The sequence below is a fragment of the Primulina eburnea genome, unplaced genomic scaffold, assembly GCF_022965805.1.
Source record: "Primulina eburnea isolate SZY01 unplaced genomic scaffold, ASM2296580v1 ctg1050_ERROPOS3300000, whole genome shotgun sequence".
Lineage (NCBI taxonomy): Eukaryota > Viridiplantae > Streptophyta > Magnoliopsida > Lamiales > Gesneriaceae > Primulina > Primulina eburnea.
In genome coordinates, this window is record NW_027330592.1 from 43,120 (window position 1) to 59,881 (window position 16,762).

A 16,762-nucleotide genomic window follows, 5' to 3' on the forward strand; every position below is an offset into this window, starting at 1 on the left:
TTAACTCGTTAGGAATCACATATTCCAAGCCCACCACATTCTCAATAAGCCCAATCATATGTACACCATGCTCATGGGCCATAGCCCCATCTTGTATGCATGTAGTCATGAGCTTTTAAAATGGTGTGCATCACTGTACGAGTTTCATGTATCATGCAACTCTTGCATGTTTATTCGAATGTCAGCAACATTCAACATTTCCTCAAACTGTCCCTACAGTTCATTTGACATAGAAGCGAGCACATTACACATTAGCTTGCATACTATGGTCCTACCATCTTGCATGCATTGTCAGTTCAGCAGGACTGACAGTAGTGTGTATATCATTTTCTCTGAATTCAGAACAATTTTCCCAACCAGTCTTGAAAATTAGATTCGATTAGCTTGTTAATAATAAAAATTTATTACGTGACGAAATCGAAAATATACTGTTACGGAAATAGAATAATAGTTGCTGATTATTTTAAAATAATTTTAAGATATAAAATATGGATTTCATTTTATAAATCTCCCTCCCACTATTTTGACATTTCCACCACCCTCTGATGAAAAAGAGAAATTGTATTTCCTTAGTGGGCACGTAGAGTCCAATTAGCCAATTATAATCCCGAATAATATCAGCCAATTATAATTTCTAAAAGGTAGAGTCCAATTGCATCCCTATGCAACCTCCGTGTGTTTTGCCTCACGTTTAATAAGGACCCAATAATATGACGTCGTTTATTTTCGCGTGTCAAACCAACCCATCAATATTGAATTGTAGTAGACGGTCGCCATGAGTTCCCCCAATAATATGAGCCGAAGTCATGGGAGTTCCACTCAATTCACATCATATGTCCGGTGGAAGTCACAGCTTTCCGGCGTACAGGCCTCCCCAATAATATGAGCCAGACACTGTCCGCGGGTAGCGATCAACATGCAACCACGGTTGATGGAAGGCAAGGAAAAATTAAACTCTTTTAATTTTTACTTTTTCGGTTTGATATAAATTTTGAATCTTATTCAAAATGACGGATTTTAATTTTAAAATTGTCTCATCATTTTAATTTAAAAATCGCGTGCCACGAGTTTGTATGTTTGCCGGATTCATGCAAATATATTATATAATAATATACATACATGCATACTACTATATATCACATATATCATAATATGACATTCAACAATAAATAAGGATGATCGATCGCCAACACTATTAGATCCATGTGAGCCATACATGGATCCAGGTCCAAACCTAGGTGAATGCAGGGATGCAAATGCAACTATTACAAAAGCTTCCAATATTTTACATGTCTTCATCTTGATCATCGGGTCCACCATCTTCCAATCTTGATCTCCCACTATTTCTAATAATTACATTTGAATAGCCATGGCACATAAGGAATACATCTCATGGGGGTGGGAATGGGCCATAAACCAGGCCCACTTTAATAATATCAAATATATAAAAAGAACAAAAACAGTAAAATATCCTAACATACACCTAACACATTGGTCAAGGCTCTCGATCATCCTCCATGCATTTAATATCAAATATTAACATCAATTTAATTAAACAATTTAATTAATTGATAAATCATATATCTAATAATTTTATCACTAACCACCACAATTATTAAAGGATTTAATAAATTAAATAAACTCCTTTATTTAATTTCCAATTAAATCAATAATAATTGATTTCTTGTAAAAACTCATTTTTACCATAAATAATTAAAATCAAATTCTAATTATTTATTTCACAAGAAAATTATTAATTTTTCAAAAATTAATTTCCAAAATAAAATTTGAACAAATTTTGAAAAAATATCAATTTTGCCCAAATATTTGTAAAATCAGAAAATTGCACCCTATGCCCAAACAATTCAGGCCCATCATCCAGCACGCTTCCCGAGACGATCCCGGGCAGCGGCCCGCGCTGCCCGAACGTTTCGGGCAGTGGCGGCAGCCCCTGTGCGCGCTGGGCGCACAGGTGCGGGCGGCGCCGCGCGGCGCGTGCGGACCGCGCTCGCGCCGCCGCCGCGCGCTGTGCGGACGTTCCGCACAGCGCGCTAGCGCAGCCGCCGAGCGCTGTGCGGACGCTCCGCACAGCGCCTGCCAGCGCGGCCGCCGAGCGCTGTGCGGACGCTCCGCACAGCGCGCGCGGCCGCTGCGCGCCCCCGTGCGCGGCCCTGCGCGCACGGGCTGCCCAGAACAATTCCGGGCAGAAACGAATTTTTTTATTTTTTATTTTTTTCGAAAATCTAGAAAAATATATTTTCATGGTGCCATAATTTTCTGAAAAATTTTCTTGTGTGGTTAGAAATAAATTATTCAATATGATTTAAAACCATACGATTCAGAAAACCTGGCTCTGATACCACTGTTGGATCCCGGTTTTCTACACGCCCAAACGCAGCGGAAGTTTTAAATTTTTTTATTTAATTTGACAATCAAAATATATTTGTTTGGGCGCTCGTATGATTTAAACCAAAACATTCATAGGGCGTTAGAGTTTATACCTTTGGTGAATTAATCACACGGCTCCAACTATCCCGGATTTAGCGGAGATAGCTCTTGATGAAAATCCCTACGAACTTTCTTCAATTCTTCTAATCAGGTCCACGACCAGAAGATTTGTTCCTCTTCTAACTTGCACTAGAAAGTGTAGAAGGATTTATCATTGGAGATTAAAAATCGAGAGACGGCACAATTCCAAAACAATTCATGGTGGCCGAAATACTCATGGTTTTTGAGAAGGAATTTTCGAGAGAAAAATCTGTCCTTGGAAGTGCCGAAAAAGATTTTTTTTTAATGAGAATCCCATTCTCATGATTTCATGCCATATTAAGGATAAAGAAATCCTTATTTTAATACTAATAATTCATTTTCTTAATTAATTAAATTAATTAAGTCAATGAAATAATTTTATTGCATGCCAAATCTTTTCTTTCCAAATTACAGAAACATTTTCGAAAACTTGTGGTTTCTTGGAGGCTAGGGTTTAGCTCATCTACTATCCTTTTGTGATGACCTAATACACATAATTAACATTAATGGGCTTGATTAATTAATTGGACTAGTCCAACTAGTTTAATTAATTAATCAAAGTCCATTAAGAACTTTAATTATTTAATATGTTGGACTTGTACTCCTACAAGCCAATTAAACATATTTTCATTATATTTAATTTAATATTTAATAAACTCAACTTTTAAGTTTAATAAATTAAATTAATTATAAATTCAACATTTGAATTTAATATTTAAATTATAAATTCAACTCCTTGAATTTATCACCTCCAAAATTTAATATTTAATAAACCCAACATTTGAGTTTAATAAATTAAATTCACAAATTTTATAAATTCAACTCCTTGAATTTATTCTCTCCAAATTTCATAAATTCAACTTCTTGAATTTACTATATCATAAATTCAACTCCTTGAATTTATTTTCTCAAAATTTAATTATCATAAATTCAACTCCTTGAATTTACTATATCATAATATAAATTCAACTCCTTGAATTTATTCTCTCAACGGGAACAAACGATCCAGTGCTTGTGTGACCCTCAATGGTTCAGGGATACAGCTAGCCGTGGGTTCACAACTCTTTGTGATTCAGAATAATATTTATTCTTATTCGGGCTTACCCTAGTTAGCCCCATTCTTTTCATCAACACCTTGATCAAGAATGTCAGAACTCATTTCTGATTGCACCCATCGGATCATGGTAAGAGCGTCTAGTAGCATCGCTCCATGATCCCCTAGGTATCACTGATAGTGCCTGCAAGAACCAGTCGATTATGATTAGCGTACAGTACGGTCCCTTCATCTCATATATCCCGATCGAATCTGCAACCATTGGTTCATCGAGGGTTGCATATTAATTCGATAACTATGTGATAACTATAAATAGTGGCATCGCATGTACCATTGGAGAACTCCTTCTCTAATGTACATCTCATACTCTGGCCAGAGATTCCACGCACTATAATTTCATTAGATCACATAGGATATCCACACCCGTAGGTGAGCGGTGAATCCCCGACTACAATGCACTGGCTCCTATATGTGTCGCAACTGTACCCAACCTCGCCACCTGATAACTCTCCTGGAGCCGGTAAACGAGTCAAAGCACAGCCCTAGCATATAGAGCCTCAGTGTTGTCCCGGGTCGTAAGGACTAATGGTGTACAATCATAACCACGGACTTATCCTCTCGATGAATGATAACCACTTGGAAAGTCCGAGGGAGGGTTGTTCGGTATAATAATCATATGACTACCCATCTGCATGTTTGGACATCTCCATGCCCTTACCAAGAAACGCAGTACACAACATCACAGATGCTAGTCTCAAGCTCAAGCGGCCTTTATCCCTGTTTTAGGCGGCTGAATCGACTAGGAACGAATTTAGAATATGCAGTGTTTACAAATGAGTTTCAACATCGAATTACGATTCATTTGTATTAAAGCATAATCAAGGACTTTATCTATGCTGATTGCATGGGTATACAGATAAAGTATAACGAAACCATTAAAAAGTAAATTATATTAAAATAAAGATTGTTTATTACACTTGAGTCAATAAATTCCCTAGCCAACCGTTGGCTTGCAGGGCATCTACTCTAACATCAGTTGCACGCAAATAATTATCATTTTGTTTCGTTTATTTATTTCCATCTTTCACCACTCACGTTTTGCTCAGTTCTTGGTGAAAGAGGCTGCGGTTCTTGAGTGTCTAGAGGCTGCTGGTAAGGTCAAGTTTCTGTCATGAGGAGCAGAAAGGTTACGGGATGAGTACGTGTGTAGGGGCGTGAGATGAAACCTTCTTGGGTGGCTCGATCTTGGGTGTATCAGTGTGCAAGGTTCGACCAGTGCTGCAGGGGCCTCGCCGGGGCTTAGACCAGACCCTGGTGGTTCTGAGACGAGGCTCGGAAGGGCTCGGCATGTGCTGGATCTGTCCCGAGCGCTGTAGATCGAGGAGGTTGGGGCAGGCTCGGTTTAAGCATTTTGGGGTTGATTAGCGAATTGATGGGGGCTGTGGCTTGCATGGGGCTGGAGCCGTGGGTTTAACGTGTCAAGTAGAGTCCCAAGGTGGTCAAGGAGAGGTCGGTTCATGGCTGGTACGTTGGGTGTGGGAAGTGGCGTGAGTTTTGGAAAAGAATGAGTGTTCAAGGAGAAGAGAGAAAAGGGCCGAGAGTTTGTAAGTTCTGAAATTTACCTATGGAAATGTTTAAGGGCTGGAGATTTATATTTTAGGACCCTTTTAATGTTTTTAAGAATGGGTAAAAAGTTGGGAAAATTTTGGTTGAGTTTCGAGTCGATTCGGGTTAAAACCGGAACCCCGAACCGAGTTTTAAAATGAATTAGATAAGCGGTGAATTAGGCTCGATTTTAATTCACCACTTTTTGGTAAGCTTCGGATCAAAAAAATGAGTTTTGGATTTATCTGAGATTTAATTACCGCACGAAACATTAATTAAAGAATTAATTGAAACGCCTAGATTTAAGCTTAATAAAATTATGAAAAATTATATTTAAGCTCAAATAATTATTAGAAGTTCAATTTTTTAATTTGGGAATTTTATGCTAAGGTTTGATTTAATTCGGGATTAAAGTACATTATTAAATTGTATTTAAGGATTTATTTAAAAGTCATTGATTTAAGCCAAATAAAAATATGAGAAAATTCTTATAGGCTTAAATAATTATTTGGGACATGTTAGAGTAATGGAATTAAGAAAAGGTCACAAACATGGAATTTTACGCATAGGGGCAAAATGGTAATTTTTGGGTTTATAGGGGCAAAATGGTCATTTCGCACCCGGGGTGAGATTTTGGTCCTAGCAGCGCCCTGAGCACAAATCATGATATTTTTAAATGTTCATGCATCACGTTTACGATTTTTACGCTATTATAATAATTATGGTGCATGCTTGGTTTAAAGAAATTAAGAGAGAAAAAGTGAGAAAGTTAAGAGCACTCCGTCTCTGCCGTGCCGCGTCGTTATTTTGTTTGTTTTCTGTCAAAACAAACCAAGGCATGTTTATATCTTCTTTCACTCTTCAATCAAGTCATATAGGTATTTTTAAATATCGCAAGTACATGATTTTAATGCAAGAAGATCGAAATTGTTCCTATTTAATTATGTTGGCTAATTATATTACGTGTATAAAAATAGAAAATATTTATTTTTGAGATTTATGCTATATTGCTTGTGGCCATTTCACTATCATGGGAGCATTATTTCACCCGGTCGTCAGTTACCGGTCATGGGAGCATTATTTCACCCGGTCGCCAGTTACCGGTCATGGGAGCATTATTTCACCCGGTCGCCAGTTACCGGTCATGGGAGCATTGTATTATCCGGTCGCCAGTTACCGGTCAGTTCAGTTCAGTTCAGTGCAGGGGCTACTTGCGTAGACCATAATCTCAACAGAAAATTATTACATGTTATTTCAGTATAGGGCTCCAAGGAGCAAACATTTTCACTATGATTTTCAGTTCAGTTATGCACGTATTATAATTGCTTATGACAAGTTATTTTCACTTTATGCCTCATGACATGATATTTTTATCCCATGCAAATTTTACTATATTATTTACTCGTTATTTACGATATATGCATGCTGAGTCTTTAGGCTCACTAGACTTGATTGTTGTAGGTACTGATGAGGGCGGGGACCAGTGAGCTGGCTTGGGTCGGCAGTAGTGGAACCCAAGGACCTCATTTCAGCATTTATTATTTTTAATTCAAATCAAGTTTTTATGTTGCTGAATTATTTTTAAGTCATTATTTTGCAAACATTAGATTTCTTCCGCTGCTATTTTGAAACGTTAAACATTTTATCAGTTTTTGGTATGAATGAGGCACTCCATTTATTTAAAAGAAAATTTTTAAATTTCCCGCAAATTTTCAAAGTAAGGATTTTCAGGCCTTTACAGTGTGGTTGTGTGTGCTGTGGATTTTTCTAGCTTGTGTTTCGGATAGTTTTATTCGCAACTCATGTGGGTTGCCAAATAGACAAATCAACGCAAATCTCGCTCTCCTGAGTTCTGTTTCTATTTGGGACCGACCAGTAAACACATAAAGTGGTAGAATTTAATGGTAAAACATCAAAAGGCATGGGGTCAATAGTTATAACTGCTCAACTAGCTTAGGGAGATTGGGAGTACGTAGATCATTTTCACTATGCCCTTGTCAGAAATTTTCTCTGACATTCCTCAATGCCTTACATCTCCTTCTCTTTAGCCTTTGGGATAGGATTTCATCCCTTTTCGGCTCCCCCACACCTTACATCCCCTTTATTATTCCAAATTTTTTTTTGGTGCATAGTTTTCTCATACGTACTCCCTAGGCTTTGGTATATGTTTATTTATCTGGCCTAAGGATGAATGTTCAGGTCCTATGCACGATTGGAAGGAGGATGTTTGATATGTACTCTTTATTTGCTACTCGAATTCATGCTACTGGTTAGTCCCTCATGTCAACAGACATTCATTCAAGTTCAACTCGCATCTAATGTTTCTCCGGCTCCCCTCACAGATTGTTTTGAACTTCACTGTCATCGACACCACTATTAAAATCCACTATGTGTGCATAACCAAAATTCAATAAACTTGGGGATTCACAACGAGTGATCAGACTAAATAACATGCAGTTCATTCATCCCACAATCATCATCGGCTACCAATACACTAGTTTCACCATCACTGACACTCATGCAAGACAAATATGAACGCAAACAAATAAGAAGACGTACGACGACCCCCTCATACTAGACGTGTGCAATGTCCCCATTGCTCAAAAGACTCAAAACACAGAAATGCAAACACAAATGCAGACTAATAAACATGAAAGCTAAAAACATGCTAGACTGAAACAAAGATCGAAAAGAAAACAGAAAGCGGTAAAGAAATAAAAGTTCAAAGAAGGGGAAACAGTAAACTCCCCTGGTCAAAACTCGTCGTCGTCGTGCTCAGGTGGTGGCACTCCGGCAGCGTCCCCCTGCTGCTGGTACTCGTACTGAAAATGGAACGGAGGAGGGGGTGGCATAGTCGGTGGGAAGGTGCCTGGGTCAATGCCCCCATGTATGAGCAAAGCGCACATCATGGAGTCCATTTGAGCTGCATGGTCAATGAGGTACGAGTTGATCTGATTTTGATGCGTCATGAAGGCGAGGGTTTCATCGATTTTTTCATTTTGGGGTCGCCTCCGGGGTTGTTGTGGCAGACGTCGTGGGACGGCAGTGCTTGATCCGCCGGCTTCCTCCTCCTGAGGGGGGAATTCACATATTCGTTTAGCACGTTTCCGCTGGAGGTCGTCCACTGTGGGGACCCGGACGCTAATCAAGTTCTTAATCATCATTGGGACTAATTAATAAATTATAAACAGGGTCTAAAAATTTTTCTTTTAATATACAAAGCGGAAACGTAATGTAATTCAATTCAAATTACATATTAAACATAAACATACACATCCTGTATGATCTACAAGTATTCAACTAGGTTCAACTACTACAATCAAGTAATAAAACCTATCTATGTCCAAGTCCGGAATCACCACGCTAATCTCGATCTTTCTTCACCTCTGTGACCCTGAACCTGCCCCACCTGTTGTCATGCACACATACAAACAAGACAACAGCCAGATAACTCCGGTGAGATATGAATATCCCAGTATAAACAATGTACACATGCAATCATATAAAAACATATATAAAAGCATATAACAAATATTCATAACATGTCTCAAATCTGAAACATAATTAATATCACGCAAAGAATCATACTCAGACTCAGACTCGACTCAACAACGCGTCGTCTCAGACTCGACTCAACTCTATCCTAGGGATCCCGATGTTTGGGCGAAACAGCCACAGAATTGACGACTCAGTCAAGATTTAAGCGAATCAGCCAATAGCTAGGCGAAACAGTCGATAGCTAGACGAATCAGTCAATAGATAGACGAATCAGTCAATATATAGACGAATCAGTCAATAAATAAGCGAATCAGCCAATAGCTAGGCGAAACAGCCGATAGCTAGACGAATCAGTCGGTGACTAGGTGACTCAGCCAATGACTAAACAATTCAGCAGTCCATACATGCAGTTGCTATAAATCAATAGCCTACAAACATCAATCCCAACAATTACAAATATCAATGTAATAACTAAGTATGTGATTTAGGGAGACTCGAGTCAAACCTTACTCGAGTTGTGCAATTCCAACTCAACATTAATTTATACCTTTCTTTCTGATACTCTGGCTCTGTCGAAGTCTCGAACCCCAAGCCTGTCAATACTCAGTCTGACAATGACAATATCGAGGAGTATAATATCAATACACCACTCGAATCAAATCTGTTATGCTCAATACTTAACCAAATTCAATATCGATGGCATAACGGTATAATATCAATATACCCAACAATACCACATCAATCTGATATTAATTCTAACATCTCATACTCGATATAATACCATTCTGATATCAATTCAACTTCAAAATTCATAACAATTCCATAATCAGTCCGTTTCGTAATCTGACTTCGATTCTATGATGTCTAACATGTCAAGAACATCATATATGACATGTATTCAATTTCAACAACATCATAATTCCAAATCATATTAAAACGTAGTAAAACTTACGTCCAGTTGTAGCCTACGTCGATAGGAACTCAGTACCGCAGTCGGATTCAAAATCAGACGGACGGATTTCTCGTAAATCACAAATCTATGCGTCGAACCCTTTCTTTCCCTCTTGCCTCGTTTTCCTTCGTTTCTGAAGAATTTTCGTTTGTATGTATATATATATATATATATATACATTGCATGATATAGGGGCAAATGGCATTGTGCATGTTCTGCACGTTTCGCGCATATGCGCCACTCTTCTCGCGCATATGCGCCACTCTTCTCGCGCATATGCGCCGAACCTACTGTACCTCCCGCGCATATGCGCCCTCTACGTCGCGCATATGCGCCGATCCTTCTGTCCAGGTCGCGCATATGCGCGACTTACCTCGCGCATATGCGCCGAGATGTTCGGCCGAACATCTTGAGATGTTCGGTTGAACATCTTCGCTCATAATGTAACGATGCCCGTCTTCTTCATTCAAGTTTGTATAACCTCAATCATGTCAATTGATCAATAAATCATTCCAGATTAATCTTAAATTATGGTAATTATACCCAAATCATTTCAGATTACGGTAATTAAATTCTTGGGCCTTACATCCACACAAATAGGCTTCATAGGCTGCAACCACTCCTCATCATCGCGAAATACAACTCCCGCTCTAGCACACAACTCAGAGATGATGGTGGGAAAGAACAAGCCGACATGACTGTTGTGGGCGCTCAGTGTGATTTGCGAATTTATCACTTTTCCCACATTGATGTCGTATCCCTCGGTCAAAGCTTAAAGTAGCACCGCCCGCTCTTTCTGTACCTCGCTCTTATGCGAGACCGACATCATCCTCCGAGCCACAAATAAATACCAAAGGGCAACTCCAGCTTTCAAATATTTCTCGTCAAAACAGCTTGGCGAGCCGCCCAATGGTTTCCACATCGCGCCCGGATGGCACAATGTTGCGAGAATAGTATCATAATTTGGGTTGGCGACTAATGTCTGGAAGCGAGAGTCGTCAACTTCCGCTGTCTCTAACAGTGCATTGATCGTAACCGAGTCATACGGTACATGTCTACCCCTAACAAAAACCATACCATCTCTCCCCTCCGCCGCATTGGCATAAAATTCGTGGACCACTGAGACTACCGCCGCCTTAGGTTGATTATCGAATTGTTACCATTCACGCTTTTCCAAATCGACAAGAATACCCAAGTGTCTATCCTCAAACTGTCTCCGGACTCCCCTCTCGGCTATAGGGTTTCGGTGAATTTTGGCATGCTCGTATCTAGCCCTAGCCTCCGTACTAACAAAACGATGTCTATCAAAGGCGGAAGATGAACTAGAGGAGCCGGGGTTACCTTTTTGCTTCTTGGGAGACATTGTTTTTGAAGAATTGAAGATGGAGATGGTGGGTGACCGGAGAGAGGAATGTTCTTGTTTGCCTAAGCCGATTGTTCCACTTTGCCGAGACTTCGAGTCCGGATTGAAGTTCCTGCACCACAAAATCGAAAAAGGGGATGAGAGGAGTTAGGGATTTGGGGAGGGAATTTGGGAAAATTTTCGTGCAGAATGAAGAAAGGGGAAAGGGATTTCGTGTTTTAAAAGCCGTCGCGCTCGAGCGGTAGAAAACTACCGCTCGAGCGCGAACCTCTCTGGAATTTTTGTCCAGAGGTAAGCGCTCGCGCTCGGGCGGTATAAAATTACCGCTCGAGCGCTAACCTCTCGGGAATCATTATCCCGAGGTAAGCGTTTGCGCTCGGGCGGTATAAAATTACAGCTCGAGCGCGAGCCTCTCTGCCCAAAATCGCTTTAATTCAATTTTTTTTTTTAAAAAAAATGAAAACAAAACAAAAGCAAGAGAAAATAAATAAATTGACACGAAAGAAAAATGAAGTCAAATGCAAGAGAAGGGAAAGAAAAGTAAGTTCTCAATTTATAGTCGAGAGCTTTACTGTCGGTCCGTCTCAGTTCGGTATGTCTTGGAACCGGGTGATTCCAAGTTGTGGCTCAATTGTGCCACCCATGTAGTGCTTCAGGCGCTGGGCATTGACCGTAAATGTCCCATCCTTTCCGTCTTTTAATTCTACAGCCCCCGATGGGTAAACTTTGGAAATCACGAATGGACCAGACCATCGCGACTTCAACTTTCCGAGAAATAGTCACAACCGGGAGTTGTAGAGCAGGACGTTATCACCTTCTTGACTTTTCTTTGTATGACAGTGCAAGATCATATGCCAAATTCCGAAACTCCTCCAACTGATCCAGTTGCAGCAGACGTCGTTCACCTGCATCAGTAAAATTAAAGTTCAATGCATTTGTAGCCCAGTATGCTCGATGCTCTAACTCTACAGGTAAATGACATGCTTTACCAAACAACAACCTATATGGTGTAGTGCCTATAAATGTTTTAAAAGCAGTCCTATATGCCCAAAGAGCATCATCTAATCTCACCGACCAATCTTTCCTACTGACACCTACCACTTTCTCCAGAATTCGCTTTATCTCTCGGTTCGACACTTCCACTTGACCACTCGTCTGGGGCCGATAGGGGGTAGAGATCTTATGTGTGACACCATATTTGCTCAAAAGTTTTCAAATAGTTTGTTGCAAAAATGCGTGCCACCATCACTAATGATTGCTCGTGGTGTTCCAAATCGGTTAAAAATATTTTTCTTTAAAAATTTTAGGACCACTTGAGCATCATTAGTGGCGTACGCTTCTGCCTCTACCCACTTAGACACATAATCCACCGCAACGAAGATGTATTTTTTCGTGAAAGAACTGGGAAATGGTCCCATGAAGTCTATCCCCCACACATCAAAAACCTCACACTCAATGATATTATTTAAAGGTATTTCATGACGGTTAGAGATGTTACCTGACCGCTGGCATTTATCACAATGTAGCACATAATAACGAGCATCTTTAAAGAGGGTTGGCCAATAAAATCCATATTCAAGTACCTTGGATGCCGTCCTTGTTGGTCCGAAATGACCACCTACCTCACGGTCATGGCAATGGTTGAGAATTTGATCGAACTCTTACTCTGCAACACACCTTCTTATCATGGCATCTGCACAGATTTTGAACAAAAACGGTTCCTCACAAAAATAGTATTTCACGTCAGAAAAGAATTTCTTTCGTTGGTAAAACGATAGGTTTGGTGGAGGTGTGCCTGTGACAAGAAAGTTAGCGAAATTTGCATACCAAGGACAATTTCACACCTCAAATAGTTGCTCATCAGGGAACCAATCATTGATAGCATGATCGACAGAATCATCACAAATAAATTCTAATCTAGACAAGTGATCTGCTACCACATTCTCAACACCTTTCTTGTTTTTGATTTCTAAGTCAAACTCTTGCAATAATAAAATCCACCGAAATAAGCGTGGCTTTGCATCTTTTTTAGCAAGTAAGTATTTAAGGGCAGAATGATCAGTGAATACAATTACTTTGGATAAAACAAGGTATGAATGAAATTTGTCAAGTGCAAATACTACTGCAAGTAATTCCTTTTCAGTTGTTGCATAATTCAGTTGAGCCTCATCTAAGGTCTTATTTGCATAGTAAATTGTATGAAATACCTTGTTTTGCCGCTGGCCAAGTACGGCCCTCACTGCAGTGTCACTAGCGTCGCACATGATCTCGAAATGTAGACCCCAATCCGGTGCCACCAAGACAGGAGCCGTCACCAAGCGCTCCTTCAAATTCTCGTATGCCTGTAAACAGTTAGAATTGAAATCAAATGGCACATCTTTCATAAGTAAGGAAGATAAAGGTTTGGCAATTTTTGAAAAATCTTTTATAAAACGCCGATAAAAACCAGCGTGGCCTAGAAAACTTCTAACTCCTTTTATGGACGCCAGAGGATGGTAAGTTCTTGATAACTTCAACTTTCGCCTTATCCACCTCTATTCCGTGCTCCAAAATCTTGTGCCCTAGGACAATTCCCTCTTGTACCATGAAATGGCACTTTTCCCAATTTAGCACCAAATTCGTCTCCTCACATCTCAACAACACCACCTTCAAGTTCTGCAAACAGTCATCAAAAGAAGGGCCGAAAATAGAGAAGTCATCCATAAAAATTTCAAGAAAAGTTTCTATCATATCATGGAATATAGCGGTCATGCAACGTTTAAATGTGGCAGGGGCATTACAAAGACCAAACGGCCTGCGGCAAAAAGCGAAAGTTCCATAAGGACAAGTGAAAGTGGTTTTCTCTTGGTCCTCAAGTGCAATGGTGATTTGATTATACCCCGAATACCCATCTAGAAAACAATAAAACTCATGACCCGCTAACCTCTCAAGCATTTGATCAATAAAGGGAAGGAGAAAGTGGTCTTTTCGGGTGGCATCATTCAATTTCCTATAATCAATGCACACACGCCATCCCGTAACAGTCCTGGTGGGTATTAGTTCATTGTTATCATTCGTAATCACAGTAATCCCACCCTTTTTTGGCACACACTGAACCGGACTTACCCATGAACTATCAGATATAGGATAGATAATACCTGCATCGAGAAGCTTAATTGTTTCTGCCTTTACTACCTCTTGCATCTTTGGATTCAATCTTCTCTGAGGTTGCACAAGAGGTGAGTACTTGTCTTCCATCAAGATCTTGTGCATGAAAACTGATGGATTGATCCATTTGATATCCGCCACCTTCCACGCAAATGCACCCTTGTGCGCTTTCAGAACCTCCAACAGTTTGTCTTCCATCACATCTGTCAAAGCAGCAGAAATAATGACATGTAAAGTGTTATTCTCACCTAAGTAAACGTACTTGAGGTGTGGAGGCAATGGTTTGAGCTCAAGCGTCGGTGGCTCCTCCAGGCTTGACTTCTGTGGGATCAAGTCTCTTCGATCTCCCAAGTCCTCTAATCTCATCTTTATTGGCCTCTTCCATGGCTGGTTGGCATTGAGGTATGCCACAATTTTTGCTTTCTCTTCATCCAATTCCTCTTCTCTCATTTCAGTAGTGAGAGTGGCCTCCAAAGGGTCCCTAAGAGCATCCTGCACATTGTTCGACACAAAAGCATCAAAAGCATCAATTCTATAACAACTATCAGAATGCAGTGTGTGCTTAAGTGCATTAAAAACATCAAAAGTAATCTCTTCCTCGCCCACTCTCAATCTCAACTTCCCCTCTTGAACATCAATCAGGGCCTTGCTAGTCGCAAGGAATGGTCTCCCCAAAATCAATGGCATCTCCATATCTTCCTCCATGTCGAGCACCACGAAATCAACAGGAAAAATAAACTTATCCAGTTTCACTAGCACATCCTCAATCACTCCACGGGGGTACTTGACAGATCTGTCATCTAGTTGTAAAGACATCCTCGTTGGCTTTGGCTCTCCCAACCCAAGTTTCCTGAATACAGATAAAGGCATAAGGTTGATACTTGCACCAAGATCACACAAAGCTTTGCGAAGAACAATATCACCAATCATGCAAGGAATAGAAAAACTCCATGGGTCTTTTAGTTTCGGTAGGATTTTGTTTTGCACCAAAGCAAAGCAATTTTCAGTTAAGTTCACTGTCATGTGCTCCTCCAACTTCCTCTTATTGGCCAATATATCTTTCAAGAATTTAGCATAACTAGGCATTTGCATCAAAGCATCGGCAAAAGGAATATTGATATGCAATTTTTTGAATACCTCAAGAAACTTACCGAATTGTGCATCTAGTTTTGATTTTTTCAATGCTGCAGGGAAAGGTGGAAAAATAACAATTTTAGGTTGTGCAGTGGGTGATGGTGTAGAGCTAGAGGACTTACCTTTGGATGTTTCAGGGTGTTCATCCGATTTTTGAGTTCTCTCTTTTTCTCTTGTCTCTAAAACTTTTCCACTCTTCATCTCGATGGCCTTCACTTGCTCTTTTGGATTTGTCTCTGTGTTACTTGGCAAGGTGCCCGGCTCTCTGTTTGTGATCATTTTTGCCAACTGCCCAATCTGATTCTCAAGCCCCTTTATCGATGCATCCTGATTCTGTGGTCTAGTCTCGGTAGACGAGATGAACTTAGACATCATCTGCTCCAAATTTGACTTCTCTTCTCTAGGAGGATCGGACCTGTACATCGGTTGTTTCCCATATGATTGTCCTCCTTGTGGTCTATTCTGGCTGTTTTGACCACCCCATGAGAATTTTGGGTGTTGCCTCCACCCCGGATTGTATGTGTTCGAATAAGGGTCATTCCTTGGGCGGTTTTGGACCCCCACTTGATTTATTGGTGCCCCTTCTTGCACATAAAATGGATTTTCATCTTGACAGTCCTTCACATAGTGTTCCCCTCCACACTTGTCACAGAATATCTCTTGAAGACGCATCGCCGTGCCACCCACATTCAAGCGGTCTAGTTTCCTGTTTAAAGCATCAAGTTGTGCAGTAATAGCAGAAAAATCAGTTACCTGGTGAACTCCTGCACTCTTCCGCTGGTTGTTTCTCTCAGATTGAGGGTGATAGCTGCTAGCAGCCATCTCCTCTAACAATTCATATCCTTCCTCCGCGGTTTTTCTCAACAGGTTTCCACACGCAGCAGCATCTATCATAGTACGGTTAGGAGTAAACAAACCATACTAGAATGTTTGAACGACTAACCCAAGTGGTAACTCGTGATGTGGGCATCTTCGTAGTAGATCCTTGAAGCGTTCACATACCTCATATAAAGATTCCTGATCGAATTGAGCAAATGTTGTAATGTCTGCCCGCAGCTTCATGGTCTTGGAGGGAGGGAAGTATTTGATGAGAAATGCTTTCGCCATGTCTTCCCATGTAGTGATCGAACCTACAGGCAAACAATTTAACCATGCTTTAGCTTTATCACGTAAAGAGAAAGGAAACAACCGCAATCTAACAGCATCATCAGAAACTCCATTGAATTTAAAAGTATCGCAAATTTCAAGGAAAAATCTGCTATGTGCGTGTTTGGGTCATCTATTGCAGTTCCTCCAAATTGAATTGTGTTCTGAATCATCTGGATTATAGCTGGCTTGATAAGTGATTTGCCCGCACGATAGGCCTCACAACGCTAGGGCGTGCACCCTCCAAAGAAGGCTGGGCGTACTCTAGGCATCGGTATGCGGCGTGGCATCTCGACTTGTCTATTTTCACGCTGTTCCTCCTCACGTTCTGGCT

The 16,762-nt window shown here is 40.4% G+C and overlaps 1 non-coding gene across 1 annotated transcript; it reads left to right on the forward strand.

Annotated features, from left to right (window-relative positions):
- The first annotated feature begins 16,234 nt into the window (after positions 1-16,234).
- LOC140820447 (small nucleolar RNA R71) lies at positions 16,235-16,340 on the forward strand. Its single transcript, XR_012115480.1, has one exon. It is a non-coding gene; the product is annotated as a small nucleolar RNA R71 (small nucleolar RNA).
- Positions 16,341-16,762: the final 422 nt, after the last annotated feature.